Raw genomic sequence first — 25,083 nt, 5'->3', positions numbered from 1 at the left:
TAATAAAAACCTAATCCATCCCCCCCCCCCTCACACACACACACACACACACACACACACACACACACACACACACGTGCATCTAACCTCAATTCGACCTCAGAGAGAGACCGATGCTTGGTCCAGGCCTTGAGCTACTGGGGCCACTATAAAACTAATAGGTCTTGGCTGGGCTGGTATATACCATTAGTATGCTAATGAACCTATATGGCCTCTTCTCTCTATTGTTATTTTCAAGTCAATTATAGCGGTATTATGCCCAGGAAGAACCTCCGCAGCACGCCAATTATGTCAGTTAGCGTATATAGCCGCCGCATGTAGCGCCAAGAAGACGCTGCTATTTTGTATGCTGCCTGCACCAGTGGGTTTCTATTAGACAGTCCTCCTGTTATATAGCCTGACTGATTGAAACAGCGTTTTCACATAATAGCGCTATGATATACATTCGTTAGCCAAGAAATATAATATCCTCCCTCTTGAATCTCTCCACGTTCTATTTTTAAAAACATACAGTTGTAATTTGGAGTATGGGTGATAAATCACATGATATATATATATCACGATATATGCGATATATCACATGCTTATATATCAAGTGAGATGTACGACATTATCTCTGTCTCTGTCGGGTTGGAAACCTTCATTATGTCCAGAAATGTTACTTTTCAGGATTCAAATTGAAAAACAGCAAAAGGAGCACATCTGCAAACGTGCAACCACTCCATGGAACAGCTATGACCCTATGGGGCCTGATACCTATGTTTAAAGTAACAACAGGGGGCACTGTTGCACCGCTCACTTCAGACCGGTCTGACTTCTGATACTACTTGCGCAACGCTGTTAGTATGATCAACTGTGTTCATTTGTTGACGAAATCGCCGGTATATGTAGTCGTAGTCATCATAGCTTAGTTTTCATGTCGTTTCCATTTAGTTTGTCAGTGGAAAAAAGGTAGTCGACGAACATTCTTCGTTTTAAGTTTTAGTCGACGAAGACAACACTGTTAAACGTGACCTTTAAAACGTAGCCTTTTATGTGTGTGTTCTGAATTTCAACAGTATAACCCATGTTGGGCGGGAACCCCTTGGTGTTAGCATTATGTTATGCTTTAGCTATTGGAAAATAGCAGATCTACAAGCTCATAGCGCGCCACCGAGTGGCGCGCTACGAGCTTGTAGCTCTGCTATTTTTGAAAAAACGACTGACATAGAAACATAGCTTTTTCTGAAAACTGTCAGGATGTGTAGATTAGAAGACATTTTTAGAATCTGATCTCAGGTCAGAATGCATGCGGGATAATCTATGGGACGCTGATGATGGCAGCAGTGCTACGGCTGTATAGTGAACTCCATGACAGACAGTGTGTTGTTGGTGACTCTAGCTGTGTGTGTCAGTGTATGTCTGCCCGAGGCTGTCCTTCAGCCGCCCAACGCAAGGACGACTGGCATGGCATGGCAGCTCCGCTAATGCCAGTGGGCTCCTCTTCTGTGTGCCCGCACGCACGCACGCACACAACGCCCGCCCGCACACACGCACACACACGCACACACGTACGCACGCACTGTACACACAACTGTTTTAAAGGGCATGGAATGGTGACAGTTCTACTGGAGATTCAGATTCAGGGACATGTGGTACATATTATGCACTATATACAACAGCATCAGTGATTCTCAACCAATCCGAGGACCATGTACCGTGGCGTATACTGTACATTTAAGGGTGAAACAGCATTGACTTGATTTATGGACCAAATAGTAGCCTACCTAAAATGTACTGGCATATAGACCATGCACCTTCTATTGATTAAGTGCAGCCTCTGCCATTTGCAAATTGCAGTAATTCATATTATGAGTACTCGCATCCATTGGTGGGTGTGTGTATAATCTATGCCTTGTTTGAGACAGACAGGGGAGCAACAGCATTGAATAACAACAATAACAAACAACAGTTGCTGATGTTTTCATATTTTCTTATGTAGCCTAAGTGAATGTATCGGCTCTATAGTCTACTCAATCCCATTTTGTGTCTAGACTACAGTGATGTTCTGGCTCGTTTAGGTCATTGACTATGGAGACTTTAAGTTGACATATTAGTATACCTGCAATTTCAAAGGATAAGGCCTAACATAGTTTGCTTTATGTTCGAGGAAACCTGCATTGGTTTCCATTCATTTCAGTAATCCAGCGGGACACTAAATTGCCATTGCCCAGTACGTTTGTGTCCAAGTAAGATTATTATGTTTTAATCCATGTTAAAGTGTGGATTGATTGACTTAAAAAGACTAGCTGGAAATAATTTATGCTTCCCTCAAAATAAAAGAAAAGGAAAAAAAGTAACTCAAGACGAGTCAAGAGACCATTTCCACAGCAGCCATTTTTACATGAGATTGTAGGGTAAACACAGGTGTTACCAATCCACTAATTAAGGTTGGCTTTCCATTCAGTTCAAACAGATTCAAGGTGCTGCTGCTTCTGTGCATGCTGCCCGGCTCAATGGAATGCCTCTGCCTCCCTAAACGGAATGGAACCTTAATTAGTATCATCTAACACCTGTGTTTAGTACTGTTTTCACCCTAATATTTCGCGTCAGAGCGGCTGCCGTGTTATTCAGGTAAGTTCTGTAACATTTTAATGACTTTTAGAGAAAATGTAAGCAGACGTGAAACCTTAAAAACAAAGCCATGATATCATGAGCTGCGACTGCTGCTGCGTTTGTATGATATCATTATGGGCCTGCAGTGCTGTGAATATAGAGACATTTATTGACACATGCTGGTGTGGTTTGTGGCGTTTTGTGGAGGTGGTGCATGCGGTTATACAGACTCATGTTTATTGCCATTAGAACAGTGGTTTTCAACCCTGTTTGTATCAAGGCCCATTATTTGAGCCACGGACCACCATGTGATGACATTTAGCCTCTCAGACCCAAAACTTTTAATATTTCTGTTGTCATTGTTGGATAAAGATGTTCTCCACAATTCCATGCTGTATTAATGTTGGTACCACAGGAGAGCTAACAGGCAAACGTTGGTCCAAAATAACAATTCTTCCGCATTCTCAAATTGTGTAGACTTTTTTGCAAATTAACTTTTGAGAGTGTAACATGAGTGTAAAGTGTCCATGGACTTCATGATGTCATGGACACTGGGCTCACTTACTTCCTGGACTACATATTGTCTCAGTAAGACAGCCCTCCCCCTATTCACAAGGAGGAGCGCAGTGCACCAAAGCATTATGGGAATTGTAGTCCAGGAAGGAAGTGAGCCCCGTGTCCATGACATTATGGAGTCCATTGACACTTTAGCAATACTGAAATATCTAAAAACACAAATTACCCACATAAAAAAACCACAGGAAAGAGTTTCTTTGTCTCCCAAACATCAAAATAAGATCTGGTTGCAAACGGAGTAGCCCTTTAAAGATCTATAAGGGTCCATTTGGTTACCAACTCTAGGTAATTCAGCTGGGGACCACCTGGGAACCCCCTCAAGGACCACTGGTGGTCTCCGGACCACTGCACATTAGAACTATATAGCTGTCTGGCTTGAGAGACTAAATATAGAAAGGTGACTATACAGTACATTTTTTTTGAGTGCTGTTGACATTGTTCTGTTTTCAATAAGCTCTTAATTCTGAGCCGTGCCTGCACTGCAGTGGGAGCCTTGAGTGAGTCTCGAGGCTCATCGCAGCCTCTTCAGTCTTCTGTTCATTTATGTCTGATGCCGCTGTCCTGACATGGGTGCGAGGTGAGTTGAGTTATCTCTCTCTCTCTCACACACACACACACACACACACACACACACACACACACACTGATGAAGACGCGCCGTGCTGCTCATTCCGAGGGGATGACTAAGCATATATTACGCCAGGCGTCTTTTTGGAAGCAGTGTCTCGCTTCTATTTTGGAAAGAAGAGAGAGAGAGACACAGAGTGCAACTGCACTTTGGGTGGATATTGAAATGGGAGTGGAATTGAAATGTCACGTCGTTTGTTATGCGAGTTTAATGTAACCCTATAGCTCGCAGGTGAACCTTCATGGTGTTCTGATGTGGAGCAAGAGACCCATTTTTCTCCTCCCGACGAAGTCGTTGTGGCAATTAATTCTAACTCACGGCTGTTGTATATCCTATTGGCTCACCTGCCAGTGCGGAGCCCCCACCGGGAGGACATACTGTAGAGAGCATTTTGTCCTACTCCTCCCAGCTGACAACACTCCCCCACTGACGAGTATACCGGCCCAGCCCTATATACCAGCCAATTGTGCAGAAAGACATCTATGTAAAATAGATGGTTACCTTTATTGAGCGTCGCAGTCCCTATATATACCAGGGACCCTACCAGGGCCCATAGGAAATGATTCTCCGTTAATTTTCCTCATAGACTTTTCAAAACGTATTTATTTGAAGACCTTTTAAGCGTCATATACAAAGCCAACTCTTGTCGTGACAAATCATGACAACAAACACATTTTTTTCCGGGCGAACAAATAATTAGAAAGAAGAAGAACACGGCAGCGGTTACAACACTTTTTTTTTCTTGTTTTTCTTCTTTGAAATTATTTATTTGGTGCAAAATATTGTGTTTATTGTCATGATTTGTCACAACTTGTATGCAAAGGCTCAACTTATGCAACTTAGATTGTCTATACATTTCATAGTGACATAGCACTATAGTACTGGTATATACTGTATGCATAGTTTCATTATATAGATAATATTCCACTGTTAGGTTCTTTAGATTCATGATGACCTTTTATGCATATGATGTATTACCATGTTTTTTTTGTTACTGTAAATCGCTCTGGATTAAGAGCGTCTGCTAAATGCCTAAATTGAAAATTGAATGCCCTTGAGTTGGTGTTACATTGTATTAAAGGTGAAGCACAGATATTGAATTGTTTAAAACCCATTTGGGGCGGGAACCCCTTTTGGTGTTACGTTATGCTTTAACTATTGAAAAATGGCAGATCTACAAGCTCGTAGCGCGCCACCGATTGGCACGCGACGAGCTTCTATAGGTCTGCTATTTTAGAAAAAACTAACGACTGACATAGAAACATAGCTTTTTCGGGAAAACTGTCAGGATGTAGAAGACATTTTTAGAATCTGATCTCAGGTCTGCATGCAGGGCTTCAGAGATGAGAAGCTAATCTGGCCATGTAGTCTTCTCTCTCTCTCTTCCAAACAAGCATGCGTTCTGTGGGCTGATTGGTTTCGTCCAAAGGCAGCATAGTGATGCACATCTGAGAAAAATCCAATGCATAAACCATCCTATCATGCATGTATGTACACAGTATACAGAACCATCCCATATAGTACATATGTACACACAGAACTGGCTGAGGGGACAAACTACTACTAAAACGGACCTTATTTCCCACGGCAAGGTTCTGTGTCTTTTGTCCGGATGGCATGAGGTTAAAGAAGCGATACAGGGGATGATGACAGTGTCATTTGAGTACTATACAGACGAATAACAGTTTGTATTCTGACCCCTCCACGAAAAGGCCTTTGTTGTCCTGACCCATATTGAGAGTGTGATATTATCATCTTTACTGTGCTATTGACTGAAATCAACTTCACCTGTGGGCCGTGGGCCACAGGTGTATTGAATATGCAATTTGCAACTTGCATTCAACTGCATGTGTGGCATATTATCAACTCTCAATGAGATCTATATGACCTTATTGTTCATATCAGAAAGTGTGTGGTGTAGGAATTAAGTCCGATGATCTTGGAAGCAATGCGGGCGATACTGAAAAGTTTGTTTCCGTTAGACACGGACAGTATATGTCGTATAGAAACATGCGGAAACAGTACAACAGAACAGGTTGAATAATGCTAATAGATGAGGAGCAACAGGTAATGATGAATGATCCAGTGTTGCCCGTGTCAGGTCCGCTTATTACAAGCGTCTTATTTTGCGACTTGTTTTGTCTCTTCTTCTTCTTCTGTAAATGTATAAAGTCGCTTGTTAATATTGGTACAGTGTTTTTTTGGGGGGGTTTTTTTGCTTCTAAAGATTTCCTTCGTAATGGTCGTCAAACACTTTCATCTGTAAGTATGTTGTTGTGCCAGGGATCCCCCTCCCCCCCCCCCCCCCATGTAAGTTCCGTGTATATTTAAAGTAAACTCAAGCTCAAACACGTGATATATACATATAATTATATATAGATATATTTGTTTTAATTGCCGATGCCAATGTATACTGAAGCTTCAAAGTGGTTAATGTATACGTTTTGTGATAATAATCCAAATCTACCATAGTAACTATATATATAGTAACTAATGTTTGCACGTCATTGTGTAGTGGATTAACAAGTACAATATTTGGATCTGCGATGTGGTGGAGTAGAAGTAAAAGTATACTGGAAATTACTCTAGTAGTATACTCTAGTATTTAAGTAAATGTACTTACCATAGTTACGTGTGTGTGTGTGTGTGTGTGTGTGTGTGTGCGCGAGTGTGCGTGTGAGTGTGTGTGTGTGTGTGTGTGTGTGTGTGTGTGTGTGTGTGTGTGTGTGTGTGTGTGTGTGTGTGTGTGTGTGTGTGTGTGTGTGTGTGTGTGTGTGTGTGTGTGTGTGTGTGTGTGTGTGTGTGTGTGTGTGTGTGTGTGTGTGCGTGTGTCAGTCGATATTGTGTGATTGCCTCGGCGCTGGTTGGCGTTCTCTGAGCTGCCAGGCCTGTTTGGCGTCAGCGCCGGCCGGCCGAGATATACTGTACGCTTGATTTGGATTTGATTGAAGTCAGATTGAATGACCCCCTTATCGTTCCATTAATACACACACGCACGGACGGACGCAGGGACGCACGCACACGCACAAACACGCACAAACACGCACACATGCGTATACAGAAACGCACACACTCCTGCACAGATTAGACATATTTGCTGACTGATGAGAATCATATCTCTCTCTCTCTCTCTCTCTCTCTCTGCGCGTGTGTGCGCACGTTTGCCGTGCGTGTGCCGATTGGTCAGTAGGAGGATGGTCATGTGATTGATGGCGGTATCTCCATTTAATAGCCTTGAAACCATCCCCTGCCCACGCATGCGTGCGTGCGTGCGTGTGTGTGTGTATGCGTGCGTATGCGCGTGCATGCGCTGTCCCCATGTATTATAAATGTCCGCCTCCGTCCTCCATGGCTCTCAGTAGCCTGCGGGTGCGGGGGGGGGTGTGTGTGTGTGTGTGCGCTAGTAGACCCTCTGAGCCTCATTTACTATCACCAGCACACACACTGTTCACATATTAATACTAATAACAACAACAAGAATTATAATATGGTATAATATGATGTCACCATCGAACCCATTCAGGACGGGAACCCCTTTTGGTGTTTTAACCCATTCTGACCTGAGATCAGATTCTAAAAAATGTCTTCTACATCCTGACGGTTCTCTGAAAAATGTTTCTAATGTCAGTCGTTCGTCGATTTTTCAAAAAATAGCAGACCTACAAGCTCACAGCGCGCCACTCGGTGGCGCGCTGTGAGCTTGTAGATCTGCTATTTTTCAATAGCTAAAGCATAACATAATGCGAACACCAAAATGGGATCCTGCCCCAAAATGGGTTTTAACCCATTTAGGCCTGACGTCGATATTTAAAAAAAAAAAGTCTTCTAAATCATGACAAGGAAACCCCCAAAAATATACGTATAATCTGAAAATGTGGTTCCTGCAGGGATCTGCTTCCACTCATCCACACTTTTCCTGGGCCGTGTGTGTGCTCCAGTTCCTGTTGATTTCATTGGATATCATTGGTCATCTGACCAGTTTCATTGGCTTTCATTGGATCAAATCGACAGGAACTGGAGTCACACACACTAGCCCAGGAAAAGTGTGGTTATACCAGTTGGAGCCTCTTCGGTGTGGAGGCGTGTCTTGTCTTGGCGGTGGTGGCCAGTGTCTGGAGGGGCGGGGCCGGGGAGGGGTGGGGTTTATAGCGAGTGATCAATAATTGATGTGACCAGGAGCCCCCCCCCCCCCGCCCCCCCTCTCCCTGAGATCACATGTTCCCCTATATGTTGAACTGCAGGTCAAATCCCCAGAGGCGTCTTATTTTTCTTCTCTCTTGGGGTCCTCTCTCTCTTTTGCAACCTCTTCTCTATACCGCCTCGCCTGACGTCGACGTTTGAAAGAAATGTCTTCTAAATGATGACAGTTTTCTGGAACAACCTCATGTTTGTGTATCAGTGGTGCTCAATATTTCACGTCAAGGACCCCCAAAAATGATATGTATATTGGCCGTCGACCCCCCCCCCCCCCCCCCCCCATCTGAAGATATGTCCTTCCAGGAGCCCCTCAGAAGCAAAGATTTGAGTTAAAAACGCTCGCTCTGAAAGAATATATATTCAAAGATTTGCGTCACATTTTCACGATTTTTCAAAAAAATAGCAGACCTACAAACTCTGACCTGTGAGCTTGTAGGTCTGCTATTTTTTCTATGAGCTTGTAGATCTGCTATTTTTCAATAGCTATAAGAATGCTTAAAACACCAAAAGGGGTTCCCGCCCCAAAATGGCTGCTGACTTGGTATATAAGAAGCGGGCCGCCTTGGAACCCGAAGGCTCCCGAGTTCGATTCCCGACTCCTCCGAGTGTCCCTTGAGCAACAAGAACCACTGAACCAATTGCACCTGATGGAGGTGGATGTGTCAACGGGTGTGAATGTGAAGTACGTTGTAAATGTAGAGTAAAGTGCTTTTTTGAGAAACAAAGCGCTGTACATAGATTCAGTCCATTTACCATTATCTTTTACACACTCCTAGAGCTGACCCGTGAGCAGATTGACCACAGAGGTCCTTTGAGACTTGTAGAGCTGTATTATAAAAGCAATAGTGGAACGCCCCTCCATTTCACAACACCAGCATGAGGGCCTTAATTATCCTATACTCTTTCTCTCTGACATACATATAGCCTTAAATGGAACGCCCGCTAAACGGCATGCGGTCGTTCGTTTTAAAACGTCGTCTGAACCGTACGTATACACCCTGCAGGAAGTCCGTCTTTCATCCCTTCGAGAATATTAAATATCACGTTGTTTCACTTTAAGGTTAAAGTATATATCAATAATGCAATATACTGTGTGTGTTACAAAGTTAAAGTCCGGCAATTCAAAATGTGCTTGAGTATATAAAAGCTGAGTAAAATCGTCTTCATTTACACAGTAGCTCTGAGAGTGTACAAATAAAAAGTGTGTGCGCGTGCGTGTGCATGTGTGTGCGCGTGCGTTTGCGCGTGCGCGACGTGTGTACAACCCCCCCCCCCCCCAATGGCGGAAGCTTGTCTTTCTTTTTTCCCCCCTCCTTTCTTTATCTTGTCTCTCCTCCTTTTCTCGGCCATAATGGTCCAAAATACCACATGTTTGGTTACATCACAGCTGCGGCTGGCGGTTGGTTCATTCAGTGCTTAATTGGGCTGGTATATAGGCTACTACTACTACTACTATACTACTCGCTCCCGACCGCATTGAATCATCGTAAACGACCATATACATTAGAAGAGCGCTTAATGGAACTAATGGATATACCTCACGCGATCGATCCTTTTCTTTTTTTTTTAAGGACAATAAAACGTTCTTGACATGACATTTAATTGTAAAGACATGTGGGCTAATGCTACAAAGGGGTTTAATAGTCCGACATTCCGTTACAAGGATGTTTTCAGAACTTCACGTCGACGAGAGCACGCTATTATACGGCGTAGAGAGCAGAACTGGGGTTTTGATCTCTTTAGTATTCAATCAGCATTAAAAGGAGGGGCTGCCAAGGTCAAGTCACATGCCTCTGAAACAAAGCGTGTGTCGTGATTTTAGTGATGGATGCCCTTCCTTTGTACTCTCCATGCCAGGCCTCTCCTCCCTCACTTAAATAGTCCAGTGAGACACAAACGTTGACATGCCCAAATTAGCCAGACATAGAGAGAGGGAGAGACAGAGAGAGAGAGACAGAGCGAGAGAGAGACAGATGGAGTGATAGAGAGAGAGAGAGGGGAAAGAAGAGAGATAAGAGGAGACATGTGTGCTTAGCATCGGTCCGAGACATCAGTCCAAGTCTTCTTCAATGTCAGCCGTGATGTCTCAAACTGTCTTTATTTGTTCCACTGTTTCTGGACCCGTTTCTCGGCCGTTGTCATGTCAAGGACAACCACATTAACGAACCCATAATAATTGCTCCCCAATAAGTGCAGGTTGGTCGGTGCCTTGCATGGCTTCCTCCGCCATCGGTGTATGAATGTGTGTGTGTGACTATAATGCAATATATGCGCTATATATATAATATAAATGCACCATTCGTTGACATATACACAATACAGCTGGTATAGCGACAGTACGGTACGGCGTGTTGTCACATACAGTAGACTATACATGCACAATTGCAGCAACGTTGTAGGCGGGGAAATTATTGCACTCCCAAGCGTGTTTCCTCAACAACGTAAACAAAGACGGGTGTCTGATAACGCCATGGATTCCCTGTGCAATCTATATATGGACGGCAAGATAATTAATACCAGTACAATCTGTGGCTACAGTATGTATGTATGTATGTATGTATGGATAGCAGGTTATGTGTGCAGCATTTCATTTTGTAGAGGTGTGTGTGTATAGACTCCAGACTTGGACTTGGACTCGGGTCACACGTGTATGACTTTTAGACTTGATCAAAATTGACTTGAGACTCGAGGTCTATTCCAAGTCTCACTCTAACCTGATACCTTCCGACAAGCGTATATAGGACTTGTTTGGGGACTCGAAAACAAAAAGGTTTAGGACTCTGACTTGACTTTATACTTTGGACTTGCCTGTCTTGACTTTGACGGGACTTGACTTGAGACTCGAGTGCAAAGACGTGAGACTGATTAATCCAAACCTATACCGCTGACGGAATTGACGGGCTGGTTCAATTCTCTATAATCGGGGGTTTAATGATGTAGCAAAATGTAGCAACTTTTGGCTAATTTGGCTAGCGGCCGATGTAATCTACCTAAAACCGGCCGAAATCCTCGCGTGCACGGTCAATCACGCACGCGCGCGGTCTTCATGTGCATCGCTGCGTAAAATGCGATATTTTGGGCTTGATTAGAGCTTAAATTTGACTTGGTTATGAAAAATACGATGATCGCTTAGCATCCCGGACATCTGATAGTGCTGCACAGTCCAAAGCTATACTACCGGATGTTATCGTTCGTTAAAACGGAAGTGCTCTCGCCAGAGTCGCTCTATTTTCTTTTGGCATTCAAATTATGAATTAAAAATATGAATATAAGTCACTGAAAAGCTGCTATTGCGGGAGGGGCAGTCCAAGGGTTTTTAATACCAAAGAAAAATGCGAAGGTTGGGAACCCTTGCACTATATGGAAACCCCACAAATTCCACCAGATTAACTTGGAGGTCAATGTGTATATCTCTTCGAGGCTTTTCTCTGAGAAAGCCTGGAATGAGCTTACATAATCCATACTTTTTTTATAGCATCTCTTATGTGTATAGATACAGATCAAGTGGCTGCCTTAACCCATTCTGAACGGGAACCCGTTTTGGTGTTGGCATCATGTTATGCTTTAGCTATTGAAAAATAGCAGATCTACAAGCTCATAGCGCGCCACCGAGTGGCGCGCTACGAGCTTGTAGGTCTGCTATTTTTGAAAAATCGAAGAACTACTGACATTTTTAGAATCTGATCTCAGGTCAGAATGGGTTAATCAGACCAGTGTGTGTCCAGTGGAAACCTCGTATGAATCTGATCTCAGGTCAGAATGGGTTAATGTGTATATATACGGTACTGTACGTGTGCACCGTACAGTAAGTAAGTAAGCATGCAGCGGTATGTTGAATCACTCAAGGTCAGGTCTGGACACAGCTGCTCGCCAGCTGCTTCAGAGGGGGAAATGAATTAAAGAAATGGAACTAGAATAGCATCGGCCATGTGTATAGACGCTGCACGAGAGGATGACGCGGTAATTGAATCGGAGAGCAAGGAGGCGTGAATGTAGGATTTAATAACGTTATACTCATGGCAGAGAAACCTCCGGTGTCTTTAAACCTCTCGAGGATTTCAACTTCAACCGATCTATATACAGTGCATAAGCTCGCAGTCGCAAACGCATCGCGCGACACGTCGTTGTATAAAGCCTGTAGATCGGCTATTTTTTTGCTGTTTTTTTTTGTTTTTTGTAATGTCACTGCATTCATTTTACGGGGACAAGAGGTATGTTTTTAAAACGTCGCAGCTCCTCGGACGGGCCTTTCTCGCAGGCGAAACCTCAAAACGTCGACGCACCACCTGAGGCGAAAGGAATGCTCTGCACATGTGCGAAGGAGTGAGACCGTAGTTCCTCCTGCACGCTGCAGGGGGGATGGTGTCAGAGAACGGATTATGCTGGAAGGCGATGACTCAGCGTTTATTTTCACCCTCTGAGTGACCACGCCCTCGGAACTTCAGACTAACGTCGAAGTTATGCTTTAAAGCTATTGAAAAAATAGCAGATCTACAAGCTCATGTCGATGAGCTCGTATAGGTCTGCTGTCTTTTGAAAAATCGTGAAAATGTGGCGCAGATCTTTTAAATATATATATATTATTTCAGAGGGAACGTTTTTATAGCTCAAATCTTTGCTTCTGGGGTCGTCCCTGGAACAACATTATTTTTGGGTGGTCCTTGACATGAAAATGTCTGAAAACGCTGACACACATAGAAACATAGGGTTTTTTTCAGAAAACTGTTTAGGATTTAGAAGACATTTTGTAGAATCGTCCTCGGGTCTAAATGGGTTTTTATTAACTAAACGGATTCCAGCGTATAACCACAGCAACAAAGTCTCACTTTGAACAGTGCAGGCCTCTGATTGGTCACCCATGCACCACGTCTCTGGGGCTGAGCATGCTGTCATTCAAGACAGACCACATCTCTCCCCCCCCCCCACACACACACACACACAAACACACACACACACACACACACACACCTCTCTACTCTGTCTCCAACACTGCTGATTCACCCCGCATTGTTGCCTATTACACGCAGTCTGTCCTCGGCCTATCAGAAGGCTGGTTTTTACATTCCAAAAAAATCACTTGTCCTCAGCCTATCCGAAAGCTTGCAGCTATAAATTCCAAATGACATGTGATGTGATGTCTGTGAGAGTCGACAGACTGTGACGTGCTTGTTATAAAAAAGAAAGAGAAAAAAGCCTATTCTTAACCCATGCTGTCTGTCTGTCTGTCTGTCTGTCTGTCTGTCTGTCTGTCTGTCTGTCTGTCTGTCTGTCTGTCTGTCTGTCGCAAACCCAAAATAGCAGATTCTACAAGCTCACCGCGAGTCACAGCTATAGCGTGCAAAAACACATCACGATCATATACCCAAAAAGGGTGTGTGCGTGCGTGCGTGCGTGCGTGCGTACGTGCGTGCGTGTGCGTGCGTGCGTGCGTGCGTGCTATCGGAGGTGAATGTGCGAGGAGGTTTCCATGGCGACTGCACACTGTAAAGTAAATCAGTACATGTACTCAAGTAGGCTACTGTACTTAAGTATACAATTAGGAGGTACTTTTGTACTTTTCCTGGAGTATTTCCAATGTTCCTGTATACATTTGCTTCTACTCCACTATACAATTCAGAGGCAAACATTGCACTTTTTAGTTATACTATTTACTGTGATGTTCACGATTATTATAACAAAACATACATTTTAACACTTTCCTCTGCAAGTTCAAGGTCAAGTTTAGTCGCTTTTATAGAGGGTATATGCGCGCCGTGACATCATCATCATCATACCCGTAAGTTATGCTGGAACCGCCTATAGTGGCAAAAAACTACTTTCTGGCCTTGACTGTCACTCCACATACAAACACACACAGAAAAGTCCTATTTGATTGAATAACCTCCTATCTCGTCCAATCTGGTCCTTTTATATAGGCGAACATGTGCGCTTTCTTCTAAATCTCGTTCAATCTCGACTTATAGGCAGAGTTTTTAACCCATTCTGGGTGGGATAACCACCTTTTGGTGTTTTAAGCATTATGTCATACTTTATAGCTATTGAAAAATAGCAGCTTGTAGAGCTTGTAGATCTGCTATTTTTGCCGCAAATCTTTGAATATATATTATTTCAGAGCGCACGTTTTAACTCAAATCTTTGCCTCAGGGGGGGGGGGGGGGGGGGGGGGGGGGGGGGTGGTCAGCGGCCAATTACAGATAATTATTGGGGTCCTTGACGTGGAAGATGTTGAGTTTTAGAAGACAGTTGTAGAACCGCCTCACTAAATCTTTTTTCCACAGAGAGAGAGAGAGAGAGAGAGAGAGAGAGAGAGAGAGAGAGAGGAGAGAGAGAGAGAGAGAAAACACACATGTCTGCTAGGGGGAGATCAGGTGACCCACTTACTGCATGGAGCACTGAGGACATGATTTATTTATTCATTTTATTTTAGAATGTACGTTTCTTTACTCCGGTCATTACACCCACAACAACCAATAACTCTCCAACTCGCGCTCTCTCTCTCTCTCTCTCTCTCTCTATTGTTTCATAATATCGTTATCATAAATACTTTCCAGGTGCTGCTACTGTACAATTTGTGATGCTTTCGTGTGACACTATGCAGTATAGATCCGGACAGGCCGTGGCGTTGATTGATTTATGAAAGAACACAAAGAAAGTTTAAATATGGAGGTAAATTAAGAGCTGGTTCGGCACAGCAGCAGCAGCATCAGTGATATTCTGATATGAGTACAGCGTATACACTGTACTGTATATAGGCCAGTGTTCCCCCTGGCCCACTGGTTGAGGTTGAAACCTAGTGCATGGTGGTCCATGCTCTTATATATCACCCCTCGTACTGTACTATACTGTAACTCCCCTGCGTCTGGGACTGACTCAGTCCTCAACCTCGTCTCGGTTTACAGACGGTTCAAAATGCCAGACCGCTAAGTGGAACGTGAAGAAAAGGCGCGCTTCGCTCGCCAGTTTGTTGTGTTTTTTTGTGTTTCTTAACCCATTTTGGTTGTTTTAAAACATTATGTTACACTTTAGCTATTGGAAAAATAGCAGATTTGTGAAAAGTCGTGAAAATGTGGCACAAATCATTGAATATTATATTCCTTTCACAGTGAACGTTTTTAACTCAAATCTTTGCTTCTGGGGGGAACTATACATGTTTTCAGATGGGGGTCGGCGGGCAAATACATATATTTTTGGGTGTCCTTGACATGACAATGTTTGACAACCACTGACACATAGAAACATGAGGTTTTCCAGTAAACTGTCAGCATTTAGAAGGCATTTGTAGAATCGTCCTCAGATCTAAATGGGATAAAGCCCTGTTATTGATTAGCTCCACAATATAGACTCCCTCATAGGTCACATAGGCATTGTCCAACCTCCTCCCTCATAGGTCACATAGGTATAGTCCAACCTCCTGCCTCCTCCCTCATAGGTCACATAGGCATTGTCCAACCTCCTCCTCATAGGTCACATAGGCATTGTCCAACCTCCTCCTCATAGGTCATGTAGGTATTGTCCAACCTCCTGCCTCCTCCCTCATAGGTCACATAGGTATAGTCCAACCTCCTGCCTCCTCCCTCATAGGTCACATAGGCATTGTCCAACCTCCTCCCTCATAGGTCATGTAGGTATTGTCCAACCTCCTGCCTCCTCCCTCATAGGTCACATAGGTATAGTCCAACCTCCTGCCTCCTCCCTCATAGGTCACATAGGCATTGTCCAACCTCCTGCCTCCTCCTCATAGGTCGCATAGGTATAGTCCAACCTCCTGCCTCCTCCTCCCTCATAGGTCACACATAGGTATAGTCCAACCTCCTGCCCCCTCCTCCCTCATAGGTCACATAGGTCACATAGGTCATCCCATCCTTTCAACAGCTCCTCTCAGCAGATCCCCAATGGCGGCACCATGCCCCAAAAATGTGACAGAGCGTTTTGCGTTGCCGGAGGGGGGGGGTGGGAGAGTGTAACGAGCGACCTATCTGCACCCTTCAGCAAATAACTAAGATCGATATTACAATAGTGATGTGTTGTTGTCGGCATGGCAGATGCTCTGGGATCAGATGCTGACCTCCTCCCCCCCTCCCCCCTTCCCCCTCCCTCCCTTTCCTCTTACTTTCTCTTCCTCTCTCGTCTCCATCTCCGTCCCTGCCCCCTCCCCCTTCTTTACTCTCCTTCATTCTCCTTTATCACTCTACCCCCCCCTCTCTCTCTCTCTATCTCTATCTCTCTCTCTCTCTCTGTCTCTCTCTGGGTTAGTGATTAGACTCAGCTTTGTCAGCATTATTGGTTCAGGAATGGAACAAAAAATGGCAGGTATATTATACGTTCCTGTATTTTAACTAAAATAAATGAACGCCATTTATTATGGTGGTATATACGTGGCCCGAGCCACATATTTTCTTAAGTGCTATACTCCAGTGTTAAAAAGGTTGGGAACCGAGTGGGTTCAAGGATTCCTGTGCAGAGGTCGATGTGTGTACTATACATACGGTATACTTGTGCTACATTTTGGAGTGCATTCTCATGCTTTTCACCTGCAGTTATAGAGTTGAGCTATACTGTCACGAAGAGTTTAAACCTGCTGAGAGAATATATTATTAGCGTGGAAAGCACTTCCCCATGCAGCAGCGCGGTCCGTCTCTTAAGTGCCTCTGGGGCCTCGGGGGCCCCGGCTGGACGTTGTGTGTGTAGCTCATGTGGGCAAGAGAGGAGAGGAGAGGAGAGGAGAGGCCACCTGGTAATCCGAAAGGTCGCCGGTTCACATCCCGGGCCCGCCTCGCGTTGAAGTGTCGCCTATATGAGCACGACACTTGACCCCCCATGTGTGAAGGGCCCGCGATCACAGAGAAGCGCCTCTTGTGCCGGCAGTGCCTCATGCACTCTGCCATGCATTTCAGTGACGAGGTGTCCTGGGCAGTGCCTGCTCTCTGCCATGCATTTCAGTGACGAGGTGTCCTGGGCAGTGCCTGCACTCTGCCATGCATTTCAGTGACGAGGTGTCCTGGGCAGTGCCTGCACTCTGCCATGCATTTCATTGACGAGGTGTCCTGGGCAGTGCCTGCTCTCTGCCATGCATTTCATTGACGAGGTGTCCTGGGCAGTGCCTGCTCTCTGCCATGCATTTCAGTGACGAGGTGTCCTGGGCAGTGCCTGCACTCTGCCATGCATTTCATTGACGAGGTGTCCTGGGCAGTGCCTGCTCTCTGCCATGCATTTCAGTGACGAGGTGTCCTGGCCAGTGCCTGCACTCTGCCATGCATTTCAGTGACGAGGTGTCCTGGCAGTGCCTGCACTCTGCCATGCATTTCATTGACGAGGTGTCCTGGGCAGTGCCTGCTCTCTGCCATGCATTTCAGTGACGAGGTGTCCTGGCCAGTGCCTGCTCTCTGCCATGCATTTCAGTGACGAGGTGTCCTGGCAGTGCCTGCACTCTGCCATGCATTTCATTGACGAGGTGTCCTGGCAGTGCCTGCTCTCTGCCATGCATTTCAGTGACGAGGTGTCCTGGGCAGTGCCTGCTCTCTGCCATGCATTTCAGTGACGAGGTGTCCTGGGCAGTGCCTGCTCTCTGCCATGCATTTCAGTGACGAGGTGTCCTGGCCAGTGCCTGCACTCTGCCATGCATTTCAGTGACGAGGTGTCCTGGCAGTGCCTGCACTCTGCCATGCATTTCATTGACGAGGTGTCCTGGGCAGTGCCTGCTCTCTGCCATGCATTTCAGTGACGAGGTGTCCTGGCCAGTGCCTGCTCTCTGCCATGCATTTCAGTGACGAGGTGTCCTGGCAGTGCCTGCACTCTGCCATGCATTTCATTGACGAGGTGTCCTGGCAGTGCCTGCTCTCTGCCATGCATTTCAGTGACGAGGTGTCCTGGGCAGTGCCTGCTCTCTGCCATGCATTTCAGTGACGAGGTGTCCTGGGCAGTGCCTGCACTCTGCCATGCATTTCAGTGACGAGGTGTCCTGGCAGTGCCTGCACTCTGCCATGCATTTCAGTGACGAGGTGTCCTGGGCAGTGCCTGCTCTCTGCCATGCATTTCAGTGACGAGGTGTCCTGGCCAGTGCCTGCTCTCTGCCATGCATTTCAGTGACGAGGTGTCCTGGGCAGTGCCTGCTCTCGTCTCTGCCATGCATTTCTATGGTCAAAAAGTTGTAGACCTATACAACTACACTCGGTGGCGCGCTAAATAACAGGCAAGGCAAACCTCGTGAGACGTGATTTGTCATGATTTGTCGTGATTTGTCATGCCTTGTCAACACGTTTGGAAGGTATCAGATGCTGATTCAGTGCAGTGACAGCCGGACCAGGACAGGTTTATATAATGATGAGATATTGCAGACGGCCGTATAGATCACGTCTCCGGGGGCTGTTTGGGACGGCGTCATGGCACCTGAGGGGGAGGAGGAGGAGGGGGGCCGTCATGTTTGTATGTGTGTGTGTGTGTCCTTAAGGTGTCCATCCGTCCACGTCCCCTGTGTCCGTCTGTCCGTCCTCCGATCCCTGACGTCCGTCCGTACATGTTTGGGCAATCGAGGTCATGGCGTCAGAGATAAGGGTGCAGCAAGATAATTGATAATTGATTTAAAATACATTTGCAAGCGCATGTATATACAAGCACGGCGACACAACGCGACCCGACACCTTGTTCGCTATTTTTTTTGCACGACAACGATGTATACAAATAAGTGCTTAATTAATGAGACTCATCAATTTAGTCAAATGTATTCATATAAAACCCATAGCTGCTTCTCGATTATTCAATTCATCCTAAACGTAATTGATAGAATAGGGAAATAATTGATAATTCCAGCTCTAGTATGTCCATCCCTCCTCCAATCCGTGGTAATTTAGGTAAATTATGATAATAACTGCTAAGGAAATAATTGATGGTTTGCAATTCTTTGTTGGTTTTCTGCTTCATAATGTAAAGTGTCTTGAGACAACTTGTTGTGATTTGACACGTAAATACATTTGAATTGAATTGAATTGAACTCTAATGACTCAGTGGGTGAGCCTGTACAGTCTGGACTGGACCAAATATGGACTAAAGCATGTGGTTTTCAACCTTTTTCATATTTCGTCCATTATTTATTCCTGCATTTGAGCCACAATTTGTCAGCTTAAGAATATTCTGTTGTCGTGGGATACGATTTTGTCCACTATTCCGTGCTACAGTATGTAGATGTGGTACCATGGGAGATATAACAAGCAAAACGTTGATCAAATGAACTATTTTTCTACATTCTCTAAATTGTATAAACCTCATGCACATTAAGTAATGCGAAAATGTTTAACGATAATGTCACCCGAGAGTGTATAAAATTCAACCAAATGGATCCGAAATCTAATTCCGTTAATTCCTCAAAGGAGTCACAATGCACAGCTCTCAGCAAACAAACAACCGTGTTCTGACTCACTCACAGACCTCTAAGGGTTTAGTCTTTGAAATGTCAGTGGAGGGAACTATAAAAAAATAATAAAGAGAAAAAAAAAAAAAAATACAAATAGTCATATCCTCAAAAAAAGGTGCATGAATACAGTACTCTAAAGTGAATGTACGTGTAGCTATAGTGTGTTTCTATATATACAGTAATGGAGGTGGACCTTCACGGTGAGTGACTATAGGCAGGTTGTCTGGGGGGGTTCAACGCTGTGTTGCTCAAGGGCACGAGGCCAGGGGCTGTATGCCGTCACAGAGCGGCGAGCTCCAGACGTCTCAGTGCCTTGCTCAAGGGCACGAGGCCAGGGCTAACGGGACGCTGCTCCGTCACGCCCTAGACTGCAGGGCATGGTTTCCAAAGTGGGGTCCGGGGACCCCCAGGGGTCCTTGAGGGAGTTCCAGGGGGTTCCCAGCTAAATGATATAGTTTGGAACCAAATGGACCCTTATGGGTCTGTAACTCTGAGAGTGTACAAATGGAACCAAATGGACCCTCATGGGTCTGTAACTCTGAGAGTGTACAAATGGAACCAAATGGACCCTTATGGGTCTGTAACTCTGAGAGTGTACAAATGGAACCAAATGGACCCTCATGGGTCTGTAACTCTGAGAGTGTACAAATGGAACCAAATGGACCCTCATGGGTCTGTAACTCTGAGAGTGCATGCAGTATACAAATGGTAGGCTACTAATGATTCCATTTGTAAACTCTCATTAACATTGATAAATCGGGGGTCCCAGAGATACAATTTACAATTTAGGCATTTAGCAGACGCTCTTAATCCAGAGCGACTTACATTAAGCAAGAACCCAAAAAAAAAGCATGGGAATACATCACATATATAAGCATTTATCATGAAACATGCGTAAGCTATATAAGAACGTAACAGTGGAATATCTATATCATGAAACTATACATATATACTATACTATGCTGTACATTATGTACTATGAAGTGATATGACTATACGTACAATGCAATTCTAGTGCTGTCTACATGACATGCTATGAGTCTGTTCCAAATGCTATCTAAGTCTAAAAAGTGCTAGATAGAAATGCCATTAAACGGGGGGTCCGTAGACTAATAATTATGCACGTCAAACTATGAGGGTCCTTGAAATTAAACGGGTTGAGATTCACTGCTAGAGCCGTAAAAAAAACCTTCCCTCATGGGGGGGGGGGGGGGGGGGGGGTCACTGGCATAATGTTTTCAAATGAGGGTCAATTTGAGGGTCCTTGACATGAAAACGGTTTGAGGGAACCTCTGCCCCCAGACCGTCTCTAGTGCCTTGCTCAAGGACAGCGGGTTGGGGGCGAGGGATTACAACCTTTCTCATGACGAGACTGCTGATAATAACAGATGTGTGGGCGTGATACTCGTCCTCCCCCCCCCCCCCCCCCCTCGTCCTCGTCCTCCCCCCCAACTGTCCTCCTGCAAGAAGAAGAAGAGGAAGATTATCTATTGATTATATGACTCATTGCATTCTGGGAAACGCAGTTACGTACATTACGTATAGCTGGAGTGCCACTGCATGACTCTCTCTCTCTCTCTCTCTCGCTCTCTCTCTTGACGTCCATCAGTGCTCCTCCCCTGAGGGGAGCAATGGTGGGGGGAGGGGTAGAGAGAGAGAGAGAGAGAGAGAGAGATGGGGAGGTGGAGACACGGGGTGGGGGTGTGGCGTATACGTGTACGTGGTGTGTTGAGTTGCTCTCGGATTTGCGTTCGGGAGCCGCCGTGTGGGTCGAGCGTGTGTGTGTGTGTGTGTGTGTTTGATGTTGTGCGCGGCGTGTGGGTTGATCTGCGGCTCTAAGCTGTGATAGGACAAGCTCTCTCCTTGGCTCTGGGCTGCGATAGGACAGCTCTCTCCTCCCCATGTGCGGCTCCAGTCTGTTCAAAGACCGTCATGGCAATGATGATGTATCACGGCTGGGGCCGGAGATATATACCTGCAGCCAACGTGTGTGTGTGTGTGTGTGTGTGTGTGTGTGTGTGTGTGTGTGTGTGTGTGTGTGTGTGTGTGTGTGTGTGTGTGTGTGTGTGTGTGTGTGTGTGTGTGTGTGTGTGTGTGTGTGTGTGTGTGTGTGTGTGTGTGTGTGTGTGTGTGTGTGTGTGTGTGTGTGTGTGTGTGTGTGTGTGTGTGTGTGTGTGTGTGTGTGTGTGTGTGTGTGTGTGTGTGTGTGTGTGTGTGTGTGTGTGTGTGTGTGTGTGTGCCAGACAACTGTTCCACAACATGCTACGTATGGAGTCTGGAACTATAGCCCACCACACACCTCCCGAAAGCCCAGAAAGGACGTTTTCCGTCATTTCTGTTCGCAAATGTATTATTTTAAAATATTTTTTACATTTATTTTTTTATTTAGGTTTCTGCTATAAGCAGCAAGCCATAAATATATCATTTTGATCTATATATATATTAGGATGCTTCAGTGCGACATGCACGGACGAAACTGAAGCGGGGGAGAGAAAGGCTTCACATCTGCTCTATTATATCGCTTAATAATATTCTCTGAGCTTCCGTTGCGTTGCCCCGCAGACCGTAAGACACGGGAGCCTTTTGGAAATCTGCGGGAGGCAACAGTCTGGGCTCGCCACAGACTGTACACAGATAACCTTGAGCATGTGTGTGCTTGATCAAATAAAGATGACATTATTTGATTGTTTTGTCTTGAGATCTGTCTGGCACGTCCCTCGATGGCTTTGCCCGACATCAGCACACGCCAGGTTGGAAGTGGGTTTTTATTATAGCAGGGGTATATATAGTTGGGGCATTATAGGATATTATAGGATATTATAGGATGTGGGTCAATGCTTCTAGAAGTCGGGATGTATAAACAGACTTGACAGACTTTGTTCCATGGCTGTTCAGAGTCTCTGTCCAGGGTGCTGAAACCTGAGCTCCACGTATTATGTAGATTATAGGTATTGAAAAATAGCAGATCTACAACCTCGTGTGCCGCGCTATACGAGCTTGTATATCTGCTATTTTGGGAAAAATCGTGAAAATGTGTGTCAAATCTGCAGGAAATGTATACATTCTTTCAGAGCGAACGTTTTTTTAACTCAAATCTTTGCTTCTAAGAGGTTTGCTGGAACAACATGTTTTTTTCAGATGGGGGTCGGCATGAGGCCAAATACACATATCTTTTCGGGGGTACCTTTGACACGTTTCAGAACGACTGACACATATAGAAACATCATGAAGTCATGATGAAACTGTCATGATTTAGACGACATTTTAACCACGCTTGTGGTTAGAGACGTGTCCCTATGTCTGAATGAAACTGGGTATAGGTCAGGGTTCGATCCCCGCGTGGGCCATATACCTGCAAAGACTGTCCAAATGGGACCTGATGCCTCCCCGCTTGGCTAACCCTCACCATCGATGTGGGTTGGACGGGGGGGTCAGATCAACTATACAAATGATCCCTGAGTGTGTGGCACGGCTGCGGCTCACCGCTCCTATAGAGGGATGGGTCAAAATGGGGAGAAGAAATCTCGCATTATAGTACATGTGACAAATAGTATATATAGGACTTTAACTAATGTATATATTTATATTATATAATATTGGAGGTGATATTTTTGTGTTATGTAATGTCATATTATGTAAGATTGTATTATATTATGTAAAAGATTATATCATGTTACGTTATATGGCGGTATGTCGGGTTTGGACACACTTGCATGTCCCAAAAAACCAGAAATCACAGGACTCTGTCTTTAAAATCCTTATAACCCATTTTGGGGGCGGGGACCACTTTTGGTGTTATTAGCATTATGTTGTGCTTTATAGCTATTGGAAAATAGCAGATCTACAAGCTCGTAGCGCGCCACCGAGTGGCGCGCTATACGAGCTTGTAGGTCTGCTATTTTTTGGAAAAATCGAAGAGCGACTGACATAGAAGACATGCTGCAAGGATCTGTTAGTGGCTCTTAGATGGGTGCTCTTTGGTGATACAGGGATCTGTTAGTGGCTCTTAGATGGGTGCTCTTTGGTGATACAGGTATAAAACCATATAGACAAAAAGGTATCCTTCCTCCAAGTATAGTACTGCTTGTCAAAGTGTGAATTGCAGACTTGGAAAAGAAAAGAATCCAAGGCACTCCTCCGTCTTTAGGGTGAAAAATTAAATAGTTTATTTGATGATGAGCAAGGCAAATAAAATAACAGGACCTATATACGCGTTTCGACCAAAAAGGTCTTCGTCAGGGTCTTATCAAGCCAGCTTAGAAGCATAATAGTATTTCAGACAACTGTCAGGAAAAAAAATAATAATTCAACATCAGGCTATAAGGATCCACCAGCCCCCATTTATAACAACTACTTAACAGTTTTTTGGGGGAAGACGGGGAGAGGGGGAAATATCCGTTAACCCATTCTGACCGGGAACCCCTTTTGGTGTTAGCACTATTTAAAAATAGCAGATCTACAAGCTCATAGCGCGCCACTCGGTGGCGCGCTATGAGCTTGTAGATCTGCTATTTTTGAAAAATCGAAGAACTACTGACATTTTTAGAAACTGATCTCAGGTCAGAATGGGTTCATCAGACCAGTGTGTGTCCAGTGGAAACCTCGTGTGAATCTGATCTCGGGTCAGAATGGGTTAAACGGCTGAAGGAGTCAGAAAGGCGTCGTCTCTCTCCCCCCCAGATCCCCGGTCGGCTCCAGAAAGTGTGTCAGGCTCTTCAAGCTGTCGTGTCTTCCCCTCGTCTACAACATTCATCCCCCGACCGCGTCTTAGCGGCGGCGGCGTGTCCCGCGGCGGGCGGGCGCGCGGGTGCGCGGGCGGGCGGGCGGGCGGGAAGCAAGCAAACGGAACCACGTACACTATACACAGCACTCAGTCAGTCGTCTGCATGACTCACCGCAGCGGAACTGCATAACCATCTGTCTTCTTTGTTCTGAAACCTGACATGTCGTTTATTTAGTTTATGTATCATAGTCCTCGGGATAACCTGACTGACGACGGCCTTCCCCGCAACGTCCCACAAGGGAAAAGTAACTAAGTATACATTGACTTATGTACTGTATATATAGGCCTATACTTAAGTACACTTTTTTTTTTTTTTTACTTCACTTGAGTATTTATAATTTCCGTTAATTTGACGATCCGCTATTTTCCAAAAAGATCTTTCGTACATTCGAGAACTTGTGACGTTGGGACATTCTGCGTAATGAGTATATACTTTCTACTTTTTGGTATACTTTATAGGTACATTTTGAGGCCAATATACATTTGTACATTTAGAATTCCGGACTTTTACTTGTAACAGAGAGTATTTCTATATTGCAGCATTGATGCTTTTACTTAAAGCTGCTATATAAGCAATAATATGTCAACATTTTAATGACTTTTTTTTTCGTATTTTTTGGTATTCAGACAAATCCAGCAATGGGTATAAAACGCCCCCCCCCCCCCAAAGAAATGAAGTCTCTGGGACACATCAAGTCTCTGGGCCGCCACAATCTGCATTCAAAGATTTTCCTATAGAAGCTTTGTCATTGGTCGATTTGCCTGTCTCTATACTTCCTGATTGGTTATAGTCATTGCGATCAGGTTTTTTTTTTTTAAACCAATGACAAAGCTTCTATATAGGAACATCTTTGAATGCAGATCGCATGTATAGACTATAATATGCATGTCAAACTG

At 44.8% G+C, this 25,083-nt stretch overlaps 1 protein-coding gene across 1 annotated transcript in view; it reads left to right on the top strand.

Annotated features, from left to right (window-relative positions):
• stx1b (syntaxin 1B) overlaps positions 1 to 25,083 on the top strand; it is a gene marked incomplete at its 3' end in the record, with an annotated part of 98,459 nt that overhangs the window by 10,399 nt on the left and 62,977 nt on the right. The gene's annotated exons all lie outside the window — the stretch shown is intronic.

The sequence above is a fragment of the Protomyctophum bolini genome (assembly GCF_963924005.1).
Source record: "Protomyctophum bolini genome assembly, chromosome: 11".
Lineage (NCBI taxonomy): Eukaryota > Metazoa > Chordata > Actinopteri > Myctophiformes > Myctophidae > Protomyctophum > Protomyctophum bolini.
Note: the sequence above shows the minus strand (reverse complement) of the source record. Positions and strands in the feature narration are given on the sequence as shown.